Here is a 16,177-nt window from a genome sequence, read left to right as displayed (position 1 = left end):
CAACCTCTGCCTCCGGGTTTAAGCGATTCTCCTGCCTCAGCCTCCTAAGTAGCTGGGACTGCAGGCGTGTGCCACCACGCCCAGCTAATTTTTGTATTTTTAGTAGAGGTGGGGTTTCACTGTGTTAGCCAGGATGGTCTCAATCTCTTGACCTTGTGATCTGCCTGCCTCAGCCTCCCAAAGTGCTGGGTTTACAGGCGTGAGCCACGGCACCCGGACTCTGGCTGTTGTTTTCTAAATGTTTTGTTAGATGTTCTTTGGCTTGCTTTGTGAAATAGTCATGTAGTTGATAGTGACTGCTGTCCAGAAACACTCCAGATCATCCTGGCCAGCTTTCAGGGCCCAGGAGAAATAAGACAGGGGTCGGGAGTAGGCCAGAGTGGCACATCAGGAATCCTGCAGTGCTGTGGAAGTCATCTCCTGCTTGGGACTAACTCTTCACAGAGGACTTGATAAGAGACTACTCAAAAATTTTTTTAACCCTAGTTAATGTAAATATCTGTACTGCAGAAGTGAGTTTGTTAGCCCATTTCTTGCCGGTGTTTATGAAAATAATACCCAGTGTTGGCAAGAGTGCAATGGACCTGAGACTTAAAAACTGTTGGTAGCATCTAAACTGTTACTTACATGCACACAGTCCCTGACTTACAGTGGTTCAACTTAGGGGATTTAGTGGGGTTGCAGTTTCTACTGAATAAACATTGTTTTCATGGCATCACAGAGTTGAAAAATCATCAATGAAACCATCGTAAGTCGACTGCCGTGTTGCCAACATTAAATTTAGTTTCAACCTAATGATTTTCTGACTTGTGGTTTATGGGAATATTGCCTCCTCATAAATTGAAGAGCATCTGTATTAGGATATAATAGAAATAGGAAGACCAACAACTGATTAAATACCAATAATGTTAGAATGAGATTTTTGAAAACACGTTGAGGAGGACAGTTTTGGGGGAGTACAATCTTGTGTGCTAGTGTTGGAAACAGAACTACGTACACGTTTTTAGATATTGTCTTGTGTTCTGTTGCCCAGTACTTTGAGTACTTAAGGATTATTTGTAAGGAACTACAGAGCCTGTACATCTCAAAAACTACCCAGAAAACTTGTAGCCAAGATCAAGGTTTAGAACCTGTTCTGCCAATCAGATGCACCAACATGAGACCTAGAGACATTGCTAGGAAGCTATGCAAACTCATTTTGCTAGCGAGGGTGGTCGCTGTGCTTTGGTGATACAACAGCAGGGATGATTTCCTCCTCTCTTGCCTCTTGGGTTTTTATATTCACTGAGCCTGGTTCCCCAGCCTTAGCAATTGTGAGATAACCTGGTTTTTTTTTGTTTGTTTTTGTCTTCAGAAGGGAGGTGCCATTTGGAGCAGAGTGAACACAGGAGAGCAGGAAGTGAGGAAAAAAGTGACTGTGTCATAGTTTCTGTTGAACGTTGCACTGGAAGACCTAGGGCAGTACAGTTAAAAAAAAAAAAAAAAGGATTTGGGAGAAATAATTGTCATGCATAGGTGATGCTAGCCACACAGAAAATCCAAAAGATCTTGTAGTCAAATTTGAGTGTTTATAATTGGCTAGTTGTGTTTCTGTATAGTAATGTCTAGAAAATAATGACACATATTCTTGTGATACTATCAAAGAAAGGTAGTTAGGAGTGAATTTATGGATCTTCATGGAAGGGAGTAGAACAATCAAATGACAATGGATTTTTTTTTCCTTGTTTATGGATATTAAGACTTGTCAGTTTATCCAGTGATTAAATGTATTTCACTTTTAAAGTCTTAGGGTTACTAGGCCAGGCGTGGTGGCTCACACATGTAATCCCAGCACTTTGGGAGGCGGAGGTGGGTGGATCACGAGGTCGAGATCGATACCATCCTGGCCTACATGGTGAAACCCCATCTCCTAAAAATACAAAAATTAGCTGGGCATGGTGGCAGGCACCTGTGGTCCCAGCTACTCAAGAGACTGAGGCAGGAGAATTGCTTGAACCTGGGAGGTGGAGGTTGCAGTGATCCTAGATTGTGCCCCTGCACTCCAGCCTGGTGACAGAGCAAGACTCTGTCTCAAAAAACTAATAATAATAAATAGATGAAGTCAGGGTTATTCTGGCGTGTCTTGGAAAGCAAACAGAAAGGGGCCTGAAGGGATGTTGAAGATTTAAAAAGATGTGAAGTAGTTGTCTTGGGAATGGGAAAACAAATATACGAGGGACATGCAGAATTGCCAGCAGGTGGAGAGTTGAATTTAACTAGGGCTTTGCCAGGTGAATTCAACAAAGGAAGGAAAGAGCAAAGGTATTGAGTGTGTATACAAACCTGTATGGTATAGCCTATTGCTCCTAGGCTGCAAACCTGTACAGCATGTAACTGCTGAATACAGGCAGTTATAACACAGTGGTAAATATTTGTGTGTCTAAGCGTAGAAGAGGTACAGAAGGCTGGACATGGTACCTCATGCCTGTAATCCCAGCATCTTGGGAGACCAGGAATTTGAGACCAACCTGGGTAAAATAGCAAGACCCCATCTCTACGAAAGTTTCAAAATTAGCCAGATATGGTGGCACATGCCGGTAGTCCCAGCTACTTGGAAGGCTAAGGAGGGTCGCTTGAGCCCAGGAGTTCAAGGCTGCAGAGCCATGATTGTACCACTGCATTCCATCCAACCTGGGCAACAAAGCAAGATTCTTTAAAAAAAAATGAAAAATGAGAAAAGGTAGAGGAAAAAGGCCATATAAATGTTTCAAAAGAAACACCTGTACAGGGTACTTAACCATAGGTTGAACTTGCAAGACTAAAAGTTACTCTGGGTGATTGGTGAGTAAACGTGGAGGGCTAGGACATTACTGTACACTTACGCTACAAAAAGCACTTATAAAAGGTGTTTTCCATTTAACTTTTACCTTACAAACTAATTGCTTTCTTCTTTTTTTTTTTTTTTTTTGGTGGGGGGCTGTTAGGGGATGGAGTCTCACTGTGTGACCCAGGCTGGAGTGCAATGGCAGAGGCCTCCCAGGTTCAACCGATTCTCCTGCCTCAGCCTTCTTAGTAGCTGGGACTACAGGCACCTGCCGCCACGCCCAGCTAAGTTTTTTATTTTTAGTAGAGACGGTTTCACCATGTTGGTCAGGCTGGTCTCAAACTCCCGACCTCATGATCCACCCACTTCGGCCTCCCAAAGTGCTGGGATTACAGGTGTGAGCCACCGCACCCGGCCGCAAACTAATTTTTAACAACTTTTTGACTCTTAACTTAAAACTACAACTGTCTGAAAATACATCCTTATCTGTAAGCTTTCTTTAAAATTTTACCTTGTAGGTTCAGGGGGACGTTTGCTGGTTTGTTATTTAGGTAAACTTGTGATTCTCCATATCACTGTCTTTTACCTACACACTTGTCCCACTGAAAGGTCTTCAGGGGCAGTAACATGAATGGAATTTTCATCTCCTTTGATAACAATGATAACAGTGCCTTCTGGAATACCTCCTGAAGGACCTGTCTGGGGCTAACAGTTAAACATTAACTTTTAAAAAACATATTAGGCAAACATTATTAAAGTGTCACGTAGTAAATACATAAACCATTAACAGTCATTTATTATTACAAGCTGTATATAATTGTATGTGCTTTACTTTATGTGACTGGTAGTGCCGTAAATTTGTTTATACCAGCATCAGTACAAACACGAGTAACATGTTGCCCTATGACATTCCTATGGCGAGGACATCACTGGGCAGTAGGAATTTTTCAACTCAGTGTCTTTTATTGATAGGAAGTATTTTACATGTGTACATGTGAGTATTTGTTATATGAATAGAATGTGATGATCAGGTCAGGGGGTATGTCACCTTGAGGTACACCTTGAGTATCATTTGTACATATTGGTAACACTTCAAGTTCTGTCTTCTAGCTATGTTGAAATTAGAGTACATTGTTACTAATATACAATACATAGTCACCCTACTGTGCTATAGAATATTGGGGCTTATTCTAACTACCCACTAATCAACCTCTCTTTACCCACCCTGACACCCTTCCCAGCCTCTAGTATGTATTCTCTATCTCTGTGGGGTCATTTTTTTTTTTCTTTTTTTTGAAACGGAATCTTGCTCTGTTGCCCAGGCTGGAGTACAGTGGCGCGATCTCGGCCCACTCCAACCTCTGCCTCCTGGGTTCAAGTGATTCTCCTGCCTCAACCTCCCAAGTAGCTGGGACTACAGGTGCCCACCACCACGCCAGCTAATTTTGTGTTTTTAGTAGAGACGGGATTTCACCATGTTGGCCAGGCTGGTCTCAAACTCCTGACCTCAGGTGATGCACCCACCTCAGCCTCCCAAAGTGGTGGGATTACAGGCATGAGCCACCATGTCTGGCCTGGGATTAATTTTTTTTAGGTCCCACATAAGAGTAGGAACATGTGACATCTGTCTTTCTGTGCCTGACAGTACTTAATGTAACATGCCTCCATTTCCATTTATGTTGCTGCAAATGACATGATTTCATTCTTTTTTTTTTTGAGACTGAGTCTCGCTCTGTCGCCCAGGCTGGAGTGCAGTGGCGCTATCTTGGCTCACTGCACGCTCTGCCTCCTGGGTTCACGCCATTCTGCCTCAGCCTCCCGAGTAGCTAGCTGGCACTACAGGCGCCCACCACCACGCCTGGCTAATTTTTTTGTATTTTTAGTAGAGATGGGGTTTCACCGTGTTAGCCAGGATGGTCTCAATCTCCTGACCTCATGATCCGCCTGCCTCGGCCTCCCAAAGTACTGGGATTGCAGGTGTGAGCCACCACGACTAGCCGATTTCATTCTTTTTTAATGGCCAAATAGTATTCCGTTGTGTATATATACCACATTTTATTCATCTGGCAATGGTCGCTTAGATAGACTCCCTTTTGGTTCTGTTTTACATTATTATTTTTTAAGACAACGTCTCATTCTGTTTCCCAGGCTGGAGTGTAGTGGCACCAGCCCAGCTCACTGCAGCAGACTCAAACTCATGGGGCTTAAGCAACCTTCCCAACTCAGCCTCCTGAGTAGCTGTGACTACAGGTGTGTGCCACCACACCTGGCTATTTTTTAAATTTTTTGTAGAGATGAGTTCTCCCTATGTTGCCTAGGCTGGTCTTGAACTCCAGAACTCAAGGAGTCCTCCCTCCTTGGCCTCCCAAAGTGCTGGGATTATAGGTGTGAGTCACCACGCCTGACTGCTGCTATTGTCAATAGTGCTATGCTAAATGTGCAAATGGAGGCATCCCTTTGATATACAGACCCTTATTCCTTTGGGTAAATACCCAACATTGTGATTGCTATATTCTATGGTAGTTCTATTCATAATTTTTGAGGAATCTCCATACTGTTTTCCACAGTGGTTGTACCAGTTTATATTCCTACGAACAGTGTATAAGAATTCCCTTTTCTGTGCATCCTCACCAGCATCTGTTATTTTTTGATATTTTAATAATCACCATTCTTACTAGGGTAAGATCATATCTCATTATGGATTTGATTTGCATTTCCCTGGTGTCTAGTGGTCTTGAGCATTTTTCCATATACCTGTTGGCCGTTTGAATATTTTCATGTGAGAAATGTCTTTTCATGTCCTTAGCCCACTTTTTAATGGGATTTTTTTATTATTATTATTTGAGTTCCTTGTATACTCTGGATATTAGTCCCTTGTCAGATGAATAGTTTACATATTTTCTCCCATTCAGTAGGTTTTCTCTTCACTCTGTTGTTTCCCTTTGTTGTGTAGAAGCTTTTTAGTTTAATATGGTCCCCATTTGTCTATTTTTATTACAGTTGTGCTTTTGCATCCTTAGCCATGAAATCTTTGCCTGGACCAATGGTTTTTTTTTTTTTTTTTAGAAACAAAGTCTCACTCCATCACTCAGGCTGGAGTGCAGTAGCATGATCACGGCTCACTGCAGCCTCCACCTCCCAGGCTCAAGCAATCCTTTTAATTTTTGTAGAGACACCGTTCTCCTGCCTCAGCCTCCCGAGTAGCTGGCACTACAGGTGCCCGCCACCACACCTGACTAATTTTTTGTATTTTTAGTAGAGATGGGGTTTCACCAAATTAGCCAGGATGGTCTCGATCTCCTGACATCGTGATCCGCCCGCCTTGACCTACCAAGGTGCTGGGATTACAGGCGTGAGCCACTGCACGCGGCCAGCCTTCTAATATATTTTGAAGTCAAGTAAAGTGATGCCTCCAGGTTTTTTTTGTTTGTTTGTTTGTTTTTTGCTCAGGATTGCTTTGGCTATTCAGACTCTTTTGTAGTTCCACATGAATTTTAGGATTGTTTTTTCTAATTCTGTGTAAAATGACACTGATATTTTGATAGATATTGCATTGAATCTATAGATTGTTTTGGGCAGTATTGTTAACAGTATTTTGATCCATGAGAATGTGATGTCTCCATTTGTGTCCTCTTCAATGTCTTTTTTCAGTGTTTTGTAGTTTTGTTTGTAGAGATTTTTTGCCTCCTTGGTTATTTCTAGGTATTTTTTTTTATAGCTGTTGTAAGTGGGATTACCTTCTTGAGTTCTTTCTCAGCTAACTCATTATTGGTGTGTAGAAACACTATGGATTCTTACAAGTTTATTAAGTCTGGGAGTTTTTGATGGAGGCTTTAGGTTTTTCTAGATATAAGATTATATCATCAGCATAGAGGGACAATTAGACTTCTTTTCCAATTCGGATGCCTTTTATTTCTTATTCTTACCTGATTTCACTGGCTAGGACTTTCACTACTGTACTGAGTAGGAATGGTGAATGTAGGCATCCTTGCCTTCTTCGAGATAGAGGAAAAGGTTGGCCAGGTGAAGTAGCACACACATGTAATCCCAGCACTTCGGGAGGCTGAGGCAGGAAGATCACTTGAGGCCAGGAGTTCAAGACCACCCTGGTCAACGGAGTGAGCCTGTCTCTACTAAAAAAAGGAAATTTAAAGAAACAAAATTTCCTGTCAAATGCTGTGGAAAATAAATTAGAAAATTTTAAAAATAAGACTTTCAGCTTTTCACCATACAGTATCATGTTGGCTATGGGGTTTGTCATATATGGCCTTTATTATTTTGAGATAAGTTCCTTCTGTTCCTAGTTTATTTGGAGTTTTTATCATGAAGGGATGTTGAATTTTATCAAATGCTTTTTTTGTTGTTTTTTTTTTATAAGACGAGGTCTCACTCTGTTGCCAGACTGGAGTGCAGAGGCGCGATCTCGGCTCACTGAAACCTCTGCCTCCCAGGTTCAAGTGATTCTCCTGCCTCAGCCTCCCAAGTAGCTGGAACTACAGGCACATGCTACCACACCTGGCTACTTTTTGTATTTTTAGTAGAGATGGGGTTTCACCATGTTGGCCAGGCTGGTCTCGAACTCCTGATCTCATGATCCGCCCGCCTCTGCCTCCCAGAGTGCTGTGATGACAGGCATGAGCCACCACACCCGGCCTATCCAGTGCTTTTTCTGTGTCTTATGAGATAAATGGGTTTTGCCCTTCATTCTTTTGATGTAATAATCACATTTATTGATTTCCCTTTTTTTTTTTTTTTTTTTTTTTTTTTTTTTTTTGAGACACAGTCTTTGTCGCCCAGGCTGGAGCGCAGTGTCATGATCTCTGCTCACTGCAACCTCCAACTCCAGGGTTCAAGCAATTCTCCTGCCTCAACCTCTTGAGTAGCTGGGATTATAGGCACCTGTCACCACGCCAGGCTAATTTTTGTATTTTTAATAGAGGCGGGGTTTCACCATGTTGGCCAGGCTGGTCTCAAACTCCTGACCTTAAATCCACCCACGTCGGCCTCCCAAAGTGCTGGGCTTACAGGCGTGAGCCACCATGCCTGGCCAATTCCCATATATTGAACCATCCTTGAATTCCTGGTGTAATACCACTTGGTCTTTGTGTATTATCTTTTTGATGTGCTGTTGGAGTTAGTTTGCTAGTATTTTATTGAGGATTTTTATATCTGTGTTCATCAGAGATACTGGTCTGTAGTTTTTTTGTTGTGTGCTTCTCTGGTTTTGGAATCAGGGTACCGCTGGCCTCGTGGAATGAGTTAGAGAGAGTTGCCTCCCTTTAACTTTCTATAATACTTTCCAGAGGATTGGTATTAGTTGTTTTCATATATTTGGTAGAATTTGGCAACATCTCCATGAGGTCCTGGGCTTTTCTTCTTAGGGAGACTTTTGTTGTTGTTGTTGTTGTTTTTTGAGATGGTGTCTCGCTCTGTAGCCCAGGCTGGAGTGCGGTGGTGCAGTCTTGGCTCACTGCAACCTCTGTCTTCCAGGTTCAAGCAATTCTCCTGCCTTAGCCTCCCGAGTAGCTGGGATTACAGGCATCTGCTACCACGCCCGTCTAATTTTTGTACTTTTAGTAGAGGCGGGGTTTCACCATGTTGGCCAGGCTAGTCTTGAACTCCTGACCTCAGGTGATCTGCCCCCCCTCGGCCTCCCAAAGTGCTGGGACGACAGGTGTGAGCCCTGGCACCCGGCCAGTAGGGAGACTTTTAATTACTGATTCAACCTCATTACTCATTGGTCTCTACAGGTTTTCTGTTTTTCCTGATTCAGTTTTGGTAGGTTGCGTGTTTCCAGGAATTTACCCATTTCCTCTAGGTTTTCCAGTTTGTTAATATATTGTTGTTCATAATAGTCTGATCTTTTGTATTTCTGTGGTATCAATTGTAATGTCTCCTTCTCATTTCTGATTTTGTTTATTTAGGTCTTCTCTTTTCTAGCTTAGTCTAGCTAGAGGTGTATTAATTTTATTTATCTTTTTAAAGAACCAACTTTTTTTTTCTTAATCCTTTGTATTTTTTTTTTTTTACAGTCTTTATTTCATTTAGTTCTCTGATCTTAACTGCTTCTGCTCATTTGGGGTTTGGTTTGTTCTTGCTCTTTCACTTTCTTGGGGTGCATCTTTAGATTGTTTACTTGGAATCTTTCTACTTTTGATGTAGGCATTTATTGCTCTTAGTTTTCCTCTTAGTAGTACTTTTGTTGTACATATCCAACAGGTTTTGGTGTGTTGTGTTTCTGTTTTCATTTCTTTCAAGAAATTTTTTTATTTCCATCTTAATTTCTTCATTGATCCAATGGTAGTTCAAAAGCATATTGTTTGATTTCCATGTATTCATAAAGTTTCTAAAGTTCTTGGTGTTGATTCATAGTTTTATTCCATTGTTGTCTGAGAAGATATTTGATATGATTTCTGTTTTTTAAAAATTTGTTGAGATTTGTTTTGTGGTCGAACATATGGTCTGTCCTGCAGAATGTTCCGTGTGCTGATGAGAAGAATGTCTATTCTGTAGTTAAAATGCTCTGTAAATGTCTCTTTGGTTTATTTGCTCTAGGGTCCAGTTTAAATTCAATTATTTCTTTTTCTTTTTCTTTTTTTTTTTTTTTTTTTTGAGACAGTTTCACTCTTGTTGCCCAGGCTGGAGTGCAATGGCGTGATCGTGGCTCACTGCAACCTCCATCTCCCGGGTTCCAGTGATTCTGCTGCCTCAGCCTCCTAAGTAGCTGGGATTATAGGCATGCACCACCTAATTTTGTATTTTTTAGTAGAGATGGGGTTTCTCCATGTTGGTCAGGCTGGTCTTGAACTCCCAACCTCAGGTGATCCACCTGCCTCAGCTTCCCAAAGTGCCGGGATTACAGGCGTGAGCCACTGCTCCCGGCCTTCAGTATTTCTTTATTGATTTTCTCCCGAGGTTTATTTGCTCTAGGGTCCAGTTTAAATTCAGTATTTCTTTATTGATTTTCTCCTGAGATGATCTGCCTTAAGCTAAGTGTGGAGTTTTGAAGTTCCCAGCTTTTATTGTAGTGGAGTCTGTCTTTAGATCTAGTAATATTTACTTTGTGAGTCTCAGTGCCCCAGTTTTGGGTGCATACATATTTAGAATTGTTATATCCTCTTGCTGGATTGATCCCTTTGTCATTATATAGTTACCTTCTTTGTCTCTTTTTACTGTTTTGACTTAATGTCTGTTTTTTATTTGATACAAGTATAGCTTATATCAAAGCTGCTGTTTGCTTTTGGTTTCTAGTTGAATGGAGTGTTTTTTCCATCCCTTTATTTTGAGTCTATACGTGTCTTTGCAGGAAAAGTGGGTTTCTTGTAGGCAGCGTAGAGTTGGATCATGTTTCTTTATCCATTCAGCCAGTCTGTGTTTTAAGTGCAAAATTTAACCCATTTACATTCAAGATTATTGCTATGTCATATTTTGTTATTGTCATATTGTTAATTGTTTTCTGATTGCTTTGTATATTTGTTCCTTTTTTTCTCATTGTCATTGTGGTTTAGTGTTATAGTGGTACCATTTGAGTCCTTCCTCATTTGCATATTTAACTTACCAGTGAGTTTTATACTTTAGTGCACTTTAATGATGGTAAATGTTGTCCTTTCTCTTACAAGTTTAGGACTCCCTTGAGCATTTTATATAGGGCTGGTCTAGTGGTGGTTAATTCCCTCAGCATTTGCTTCTCTAGAAAAGACTTTATTTCTCCTTCATTTGTGAAGGATAATTTTGCTGCATGTAATATCATTGCATGGCATTTTTTTTCTTTCAGCACTTTGAATATTTCATCCCATTCTCTCCTGGCCTATATGGTTTCTGTTGAGAATTCTGCTGTTAGTCTGATGAGGGTGCTTTTATAGGTGCCTCTGCTTTTCTCTTGCTGTTTTTAGTATACTCTCTTTTGTTTTGGCTTTAGATAGTTTTGACTATAATGTGTGCTGTGAACAAGACCTTTTTGTACTATATCTGTTTGGGGATCTTTGGGTTACCTGGATCTGGATGTCTAGGTCTCTTGCTAGACTTGGATATTTTTCATCTAATATTTAATTAAATAGGTTTTCTAACCCTTTCATTCTCTGTTTGCCCTCAGGGACACTGATAATTCAAATATTCTGTCACTTTTTGTCGTTACAAATGTCGTGAAGGCTTTTCTCTTTGACTGACTGATTGTAACAGTCTCACTCTTGCCCAGGCTGGAGTGTAGTAGCATGAACATGGCTCACTTCAGTCTTGACCTTCTGGACTCAAGAGATTCTCCTGCCTCATCCTCCTGTGTAGCTAGAGCTACCATGCCCAGCTAACTTTTTATTGAGGCAGGGTCTCACTTTACTGCCCAGGCTGACCTTGACCTCCTGGGCTTAAGCAATCTTCCTACCTTGGCCTCCCAAAGTGCTGGGATTATGGCCATGAGCCACTGTGCCCGGCCTTCTTTTTAATTCATTTCTTTTTTGTCTGACTAGATTATTTCAGAAGACCTGTCTTTTAAGTTCTGAGATTCTTTCTTCTGCTTGATGTAGTAGTCCATTGTTAAAGTTTTCAAATGTGTTTTGTATTTCATTCAATTAATTCTTTTGTTCCAAAATTTGTTTGGTGCTTTTTTTTTTTTTTTTTTTTTTTTTTTTTTTTTTTTTTTTGAGACAGAGTTTTGCTCTTGTTTCCCAGGCTAAAGTGCAATGGTGCAATCTTGGCTCATGCAGCTGCCACCTCTCAGGTTCAAGTGATGGTTCTGCCTCAGCCTCCCAGGTAGCTGGGATTACAGGCATGCACCACCATGCCCAGGTAATTTTGTATTTTTAGTAGAGTCAGAGTTTCACCATGTTGGTCAGGCTGGTCTCAAAATCCTGACCTCAGGTGATCCACCCACCTTGGCATCCCAAAGTGCTGGGATTACAAGCATGAGCCACTGTACCTGGCGTCTGTTTGGTGCTTTCAAAAAAAACCTCTCTCTTTGGTAAATTTCTCATTCATATCCTGATTTTTTTTTTCTATTCTCTCTGTATTGTTTATCTTGTATCTCACTAAGTTTCTTTAAATCAGTAATTTGAATTCTTTATCTAGGCTTTTGTGAATTTTTTATTGGAATCTGTTGCTGGAGAATTACTGTGCTTCTTTGGAGGCATCATATTTCCTTGCTCTTTCTTGTTTCCTATGTCTTTATGTTAATATCTATACATGTTTCCTATGTCTTTATGTTAATATCTATACATCTGGTATAATAGTTGCTTCTTTCTTTTTTTTAAGACAGAGTCTCACTCTATCACCCAGGCTGGAGTGCAGTGGTGTGATGGCTTGCTGCAACCTCCGCCTCCCAGGTTCAAGTGATTCTCATGCCTCAGCCTCCTGAGTAGCTGAGATTACAGGTGTGCACCACCACACTCAGCTAATTTTTGTATTTTTAGTAGAGGTGGGTTTTGCCATGTTGGCCAGACTGGTCTCAAACTCCTGGCCTCAAGCGATCTGCCTACCTGGGCCTCCCAAAGTGCTGGGATTATAGGTGTGAGCCACTGTGCCCACCCTCAATTTTTTGACATTACTTTTGTAGGGGAAGTCCTTTTTCTGAAGATGTGTCTATGGTGTTGGTTGAGTAGGGCACTTTGATTTTGATTTGGGGCGCATGCAGTAGGATATATTTCTTCCACTGTAAACAGCTTCAGTGGTATCTGTGATTTCCCTCGTGGCATAGAGTATGGTTATTAGTGGAGGCTATGGGAAAGTTGTTGGGGAGTAGGATGCCAGATGGGCCACTCTTCAGTCCCTAGTGGTGGCAATGGTGGGCTGGGCATGCCTGTCCTTGGGTCTTTGGGCAGCTTACACTGGCACCAGTGTCAGTGAATCCAGACAGACTGATGCTTGGGCCTCCAGGGGGCTCGCTCAGATGCCGGTAATGGCAGCTGTGGTCTGGGTACCCAGGCAGGTTCTCAGGCCCCTTGGCAGCTGATGTGATGTGGGTGATGGCAGTAGCAGTGGTGGAGCAACCCAGATGGTTCATGCTAGTGCTGGTGGTAGCTATAAGAGGTTGGACGGGCCAGTCTCTTGGCCTGCTGGTGGTATGTGCAGGTGGTTGCCAATTGTGGTGGTATCGGCAGGTTGCGTCAGCACAACTTCAGACCCCAAGAGGAGTATTCATATGCTAATGGTGGTAGACTGGGCCAGACAACTTCCAGGCCCCTGAACGGCATGCTCAATTACTGAATCAGCTCTATCATAATCTTACGGGACCACCATCATATATGCAGTCCGTCATTGACTGAAACACTTTTATGTGGTAGATGACTGTACTTATTAAGTGAACTGGAAGGATATGAGGTGGTGGTCCTAGGCTGGAATGGGGTATGTTGCAGTTACTTGTAATGACAAACCTTAGGTTGTGGATATGTAGATGGGAGATGGAGGAGGAAGAATGGCAAGCCGACTGAATATGGAGTCAGACCACAGTGTTTAATGGATCTTTTGTGTGCATGTTGAAGTTGTCACAAATGATGGTGGAAGTAGTTAGTGGGTGTGGAAAGGACAGTGAGGTAGTACAGGAATTAAATCTTCAAGGAATGCTTCTGGATAATGAGTTTAATCCAGAAACTCATTGGACTAAATGAATTTTGTCCATGGCTTCAAAGGAGTTTTTGAGGACTTAGAGGAAAAATTGTTTAGAAGTGGCAGTGCTGGCTCATACCTGTAATCCCAGTACTTTGGGATGCTGAGGCAGGAGAAACATGTGAGCTCAGGAGTTTGAGACCAGTCTGGGCAACAAAGTAAGAACGCCATCTCGAAAAAAAATTAAAAACTAGCCAAATATGGTGGTGCACGCCTTTAGTCCCAGCTGCTCTGGAGGCTGAGGTCGAAGATCATTTGATCCCAGGGGGTTGGGGCTCCAATGAGCCATGATTGAGCCACTGCACTGCAGCTTGGGTGAGAGTGAGACCTTGTCTTTAAAAAAAAAAAAGAAGAAGAAGAAGTGGCAATACTGTAACAGAGGAGACTTAGCCCACCACCAGACACCATGGTATTTGGGACATAGGAGAAAGAAAAAACAGACTCCATTGAAAGGGCTCCAAGGGAAGAAGGTTGTGGAGGTAAGTATGATTAGAGAGAGAGTAAAAAGCTGAATAAGAACATTCAGACAAGAGGCAGTGCCTAAATTCCAGCAGGCCCCAAAGAAGGTTGGGAAGGGAGCTATATTGAGTTAGATTAGGAGATACAGAGAGCTAATGAGAATTAACAGGCAGGCAGTGACAGCTGACTGGGGAAGTTTGGACGCCTAGTTGAGACTGAGGCACACGGTCAATTGTAATGCATGACAGGTTAAGTCCCAAAGTCCAGATGAGTAATGAGACCTCGACCAGAAATACAGGGTAAGAAAGAGGGGCTCCAGTGTGAGATGTTTTTAGAAATGGAGTTGGCAGATGTAGGTAACTAGCTGAATGCAGGGATGACTGCAGAATGTTGATGCAGATACTGTCATTCGCTGGAATAAAAACATGCATAAAGAGGAGAGGAGTCTGATAGCTCAGTTGAGATACATGGAGTTTGAGGACCTATGGGGGCATCCATGGGGAGTGTGCCGGAAGCTAAGGAGGGAGGCATAGGCCGAGGCAGAGTGACACTCATCAGGTAGCTATTGGAAGCTGTGATCATGGGTAAAATCATATCACTTTAGGGGCATTTGTGGAGAGATGAAGATGGAGACACAAACTTTTGGAACAAGGTCAAGGACATAGAAGCGATGGCTAGAAAAAAGGTGTGGCAAATCCAGAAAGGGGGCATCACAGAAAACTGGGGAGCAAAATAGGAAATGGCTCACAGCATCAAAGCCAATAGGTCCCAGAAGGTAGGGGTTGAAAAGTGTTTACTGGCCTTAGCAACCAGGAGATGACTGGTGAGAGGAGTGGAATGCAGAGGCAACCCTCAGACTGCAGCAGGTGAGGGGTGCATAGGGCAGCTACAGTGCACCTGCTGCTCCCACAGCCTTCCGCATCTCCACAATGGCTGGTCCATCCTTAACAGGTCTGTGCCAAAACCCTCAGTCATCCTTGACTTCTCACTTTCCCTCGCATTCTACATCCAATGAGTCTGCAAATTCCATTGATTCTGACTTTGAAACAGCTAGAATCTGACCACTTACCTCTGACCACTTGGGTCCAGGCTGTGGTAGCCTCCCTGCTACCATCTTCCTACCCTAACACCTGTGTCAGGCCTTGAGACACCCTGCTCAAAATCCTTCAGAGACTTCCAGTCTCACTTTTGAGCAGAAGCCAGCATCCTCCAGGAGCCTCCACAATGTGCCCCCAACTGCCCCATGCCATCTACTCTCTCGCCTGGTTTCCTCCACCCAACCTCACAGGCTTCCTTTTCCTGGCACTCTCCCACCTCGAGGCATTCACACCTGCTGTTCCCTTCTGACTGGAAGAATGTTCTACCCGATAAGTAAGTGGTTTTCTCCCTCAGTTCTTTAGGTCCTTGATCAGCAGGGCCTCCCCTGCCTACCTGTTTAAGATGGCCACCCCTTCCCATGGCCAGCCCCCAATTCCTGGCCTTCCTGATTTTCCTCCATGGTGCATGTCATCAGCTGGCTGCATTAACTTGTTTGCTTACTATCTTCCTCTGATAGGAGGTAAGGTACATAAAGGTAGGAATTTCTGTCTGTTTTGTTCACTACTGCTATATCCCTGCAACTACAATGGGGCTAAAAGAGTACAGAACAAAAGCTCAATACGTATGTTGAAATTAATAATTATGAATGACCATGAAGAGGCTTGGCAGCTGAGTGAAGGAAACGAGGGCTGCTGCTAGAAAGGGACCGTGGAACCATGTCTTAGCCTGCTTGGGCTGCTGTAACAAATTACCATAGACTAAGTGGCTTAAGCAGTAGATACGTATTTCTCACGGTTCTGGAGACTGGCAAGTCCAGGTCGGGGTGACAGTAGATTTGGTTCTGGTGAGGGTCCTCTTCTGACATGGATTGCAGAACGCCACCTTCACCCCCTTCTCGTGGGGTCCTCACATGAGAGAAACTTGGAAAGCAACTCGAAGTAAGAAAACCTGAGTTCTAGTCCTGCCAGTGAAACTTCGTCTTAAGTCCTAACATTGATCACCTCCTTTACCAATACCAGAAGCCACTTGCCTCCGGACTCCAGGATGTGGGAGAAAATTAAACAACTGATTAAAAAAAAAAAAGAAGAAGTATAAATAGTACTCACTTCCTAAAGTTATCAGGATGAAACAAGAACCAATGAAATCACATTTTGTTAGTGCTCAGTCTTAGCAGGCCGGGTACAGTGGCTCATGCCTGTAATCTCAGCAATTTGAGAGGCTGAGACAGGAGGATCATTTGAGCCCAGGAGTTTGAGATCAGCCTGAGCAACACAGTGAGATCCA

Source organism: Macaca mulatta, chromosome 1 (assembly GCF_049350105.2).
Source record: "Macaca mulatta isolate MMU2019108-1 chromosome 1, T2T-MMU8v2.0, whole genome shotgun sequence".
Taxonomy (NCBI): Eukaryota; Metazoa; Chordata; class Mammalia; order Primates; family Cercopithecidae; genus Macaca; species Macaca mulatta.
The sequence above is the reverse complement of the archived record's forward strand: the minus strand, read 5'-3'. Positions refer to the sequence as shown.